This window comes from Tachyglossus aculeatus, chromosome 24 (genome assembly GCF_015852505.1).
Source record: "Tachyglossus aculeatus isolate mTacAcu1 chromosome 24, mTacAcu1.pri, whole genome shotgun sequence".
Classification (NCBI taxonomy): domain Eukaryota; kingdom Metazoa; phylum Chordata; class Mammalia; order Monotremata; family Tachyglossidae; genus Tachyglossus; species Tachyglossus aculeatus.
The window spans coordinates 8,558,969-8,562,785 of record NC_052089.1 but is presented as its reverse complement, the minus strand read 5'-3'; the positions used below and the strand labels follow the sequence as shown (position 1 = coordinate 8,562,785).

At 43.4% G+C, this 3,817-nt stretch overlaps 1 non-coding gene across 1 annotated transcript; it reads left to right on the top strand.

Annotated features, from left to right (window-relative positions):
- The first annotated feature begins 2,868 nt into the window (after nt 1–2,868).
- On the top strand, nt 2,869–3,006 carry LOC119945334. Its single transcript, XR_005456203.1, has one exon. It is a non-coding gene; the product is annotated as a small nucleolar RNA SNORA7 (small nucleolar RNA).
- The last annotated feature ends 811 nt before the right edge of the window (nt 3,007–3,817 follow it).

The window sequence follows — 3,817 nt, the reverse complement described above, 5'->3', positions numbered from 1 at the left end:
GAAATACAGATCCCTTTAAATTCTTCAAAAGAAGTTGTTTTCCACTTCTCCAACTTCAACATTCAACTTCATCTCTTCCTCCCCTAATTGACCTCAGAGAGGATTTGAGCAGAATAATAATAATCATGGTATTTGTTAAGTGCTTACTAGATGCAAAATAATCAGGTCAGACACAGAGCCTGTCCCCCAAGGGCCTCACAGCCTAAGGAGGAGGGAGAACAGGCATTGCATCCCCACTGTACAGATGAGGAAACTGAGGCACAGAGCGGTGAAGTGAGTTGCCCAACGTCACACAGCAGGCAAGTTGTGTAGCTGGGATTAGCACCCAGGTCTTCTGACTCCGAGGCTTGTGTTCTTTCCAATTGGCCACCCTGCTTCTGAAAGCCAGATGGAATTTCTTTGGTTATGATCTGATACTTCGTTTTAGGGAAGAATGGGATGGAGAAATGCAGAGGGAAAGAAAGGAGAGGGCAGAAAATGATGGGAACTGTTCTTTGTTCTTTCTCACCATTTCTTTTGTGTGGGCCGATAATAATAATAATACTGATAATAATAATTACGGTACTTGTTAAGCGCTTAATATGTGACAAGAACTGTTCTAAGCACTGGGATAGATACAAGTTAATCAGGTTGGACACGGTCCCTGTCCCACTTGGGGCTTGCACTCTTAATCTCCATTTTACATGAGGTAACTAAGCCCCAGAGAAGTTAAGTGACTTGCCCAAGGTCATCCAGCAGACATGTGGTGGACCAGGGATTTGATCTGTCTGGTGGTAGGGAAATTGTCAGGGGCTGCACTGATCAAGCTTCTTAGAGGGACAGTTAGAATTCAGTGTGGCCTAGTGGAAAGAGCACATGCCTGGGAGTCAGAGGACCTGGGTTCTAATCCTGACTCAGCAAGGTATTTATGTCTGTAAATCACATCTTTCTTCATTATCATCAATGACACCATCATCACCATCATCATCATTGGTATTTATTGAGCAAGTATCAAGTAAGTGTTTGAAGATTTTGTAGAAATAGAAGCAGTGAAGCAGCATGGCCTAGTGAAAGAGCATGGGCCTGGGAATCAGAGCACGTGGGTTCTAATACTGACTCCACCACTTGTCTGCTTCTGGGCAAATTGCTTTACTCCTGTGTGCCTCAGTTACCCCATCTGTAAAGTGGAGATTAAGACCATGAGCCCCATGTGGGACATTGGACTGTGTCCAAATTTCAGAGCGTAGTGCAGAATAAGCTCTTAAATACCACTTAAAAAAAATTGGAAGACCAATATCAACCATTGAAGTGTTAACAAACTCATTATTTTCATATTGGTCTCTCCTGTAAGACTGAAGGTTTCTCGAGGTCAGGGATCATGTCTACTATTCATCAGCTAACCAATTCATCCATGACATTTATTGAGCACTTACTGCTTGCAGAGCACTGTACTAAGCACTTGGGAAACTGCTTGAGGTGATCCCTGACCTCAAAGAATTTACAGACTAGTTGGGGAGATGCACATTAAAATAAATTTACAGATGAGGGAAAAGGCAGAGCATAAGGATAGACATGTAAGTACTGTGGGCTCCAATTTGTACTTCCCAAGCACTTAGTACAGTGCTCTGCACACAGTAAGCACTCAATAAATAAGATTGATTGATTGATTGATTGTGGGCTCAGCATTCATTCAATCATTCAATCGTATTTATTGAGCACTTATGGTGCATAGAGCACTGTACTAAGTGCTTAGGAGTGTACAATACAACAGAAAACAGACATATTCCCTGCCCACGATGAGCTTACAGTCTAGATGGTATCAAAGTGCATAAGGTGTACGGATCCGAATGGGTAGGTGATGAAGAAGGAAGGATGAAAAGGACTGGGAAAATGAGGAATTAGTCGGGGAGGATATAAAATCGGTCAACCAATCAATCAGTGGTATTTACTGAGCACTTACTGAGGGCAGAGCACTGTACAAACCGTTTGGGAGAGTACAGTTTGTTTGTTTAACCTATCAGACACACTCCCTGCCCACAACAAGCTTACAGTCTAGAAGGACTATAATTTCAACAAGGCTTGGAAGATGGGGAGAGAAGTGGTCTGTTGGATATGAAGGGTTTGGGAGTTTCAGACCGAAGGGAAGATGTGGGCCAATACGTTGGCATTAGAGAAGCAAAATGTGCTGACTGGGTTGTAGCAGACCGTCAGCTTGTTGTGGGAAGGGAATATGTCTGTTTATTGTTATATCATATTCTCCCAAGTGCTTAGTGAAGTGCTCTGCACATAGTAAGCCCTCAATAAATACGATTAAATGAAGGAAATTAATGACATCAGGTAGGAGGGGGAGAGCTGATTGTTCTGATTACTAACCCCATTGTACTGTCCCAAGCAATAAGTCCAGTGTACTGCGCAGGGTAAATGTTCAAGCAATACAACTGACTGATTGGCTCATCAGGGGAGACAAGTAGCAAACATATCATAGGAACAAGAGTAAGATCAATTCATCAGTTGGTGGAATTTATCGTGCTTCCTTGGGGTATGAAGTAATTTATGACGTTTAGAAGAGTCCAACCAAAGCAAGACAAACATTCCTAGCCTTCAATAGTCTTACGAATGCCTTAACCCAGAAACTCTCCAGAGAGAAAAGGAGTCCTTTCAACTCCTGAGGAGATATGTAGCTAGAATCTAACTATCCAGACCATTTCCTTTCTTCCTCTTCCTGTCCTTTTTTTCATCCATCCTTAACTCAAAAGGTTGGGTGGGCAAAGGAGAAGAGGGGGAAAAGTTAATTAATGCTGGAGGGAAGGATTTGGTGGTAGAAGAGAGAGAAATCAGTGGTTAAAAATTATGCCTAGGAATTATTAGGCCTACATTTGTCAGCCTTGTCCCCTTTCAGGGTCGCACCTGGAGAGTTTCCAGTACTCTACCAGTCTTGACTATGGGAGGGAGAGTCAAGCAGAAGCCTACCCATTCCATTCCCAACTTGGGCAGTGGCTAGTGAGTGGAAGGCAATCTGCTACAAGTCAAAACTCACTTGTGCTGGGCTGCAATGGCACGGCAGAGAGTCGAGGGTGGAGACTCAGGTTTACTGCGTGGAAGGAGGCAATGGTAAACAACTTCTGTATTTTTACCAGGAAAACTCTATGGATACACTACCAGAATGACTGCAGATGGAGGTGGGGCATTCCGGGATAGATGTGTCCATGGCATCGCTATGGGTCGGAGACGACTCGACGGCATAAGACAAGTTGGAGCCGTCCCTATTATTGAACCTGGAGTACACTAGCTCTTATTTGACAGCAAGAACTTCCAAAACCTCAATGAAAACTTGTCAGTGTTGGTTGTGGCTTTGGGACATCTTTAAAGTAGGGAGAAGGTTCAGGCCCCAGACTCGAATACTGAAGTAACTTAGGGAAGAAAACAGAGTTTACAGAACAAAGAAAGAAAAAGCAGATGGACACATAGACACTTAACTACGTAAATATGGCCACATACATACAAGCACACAGATATCCATAGGCAGAGGATGTGGTTTGGCAGATGATAAAAGATAGGGAGTAGAGGAATGTGAGGCTATAGTCTGTGGCACTAGTACAATGGTGATGGGAGAGGGAAGTCATGCAACAGAGAAGGTTTTGGAGGAAAACTGAGGAATTTGCCTTTTGCTACATTTATCTTTAAGTGGGGAAATGTCTTCCAGACAGTGAGAGATGCAGACTAGATAGTTGATGGGCAGTGGCCAGACAGGCATTCCTGGAAATTATCTCCATGACAGATGATAGATAAGCCATGAAAGTCAATGAGATCAATGAGGAAGCAGACGGAAATGGGACAG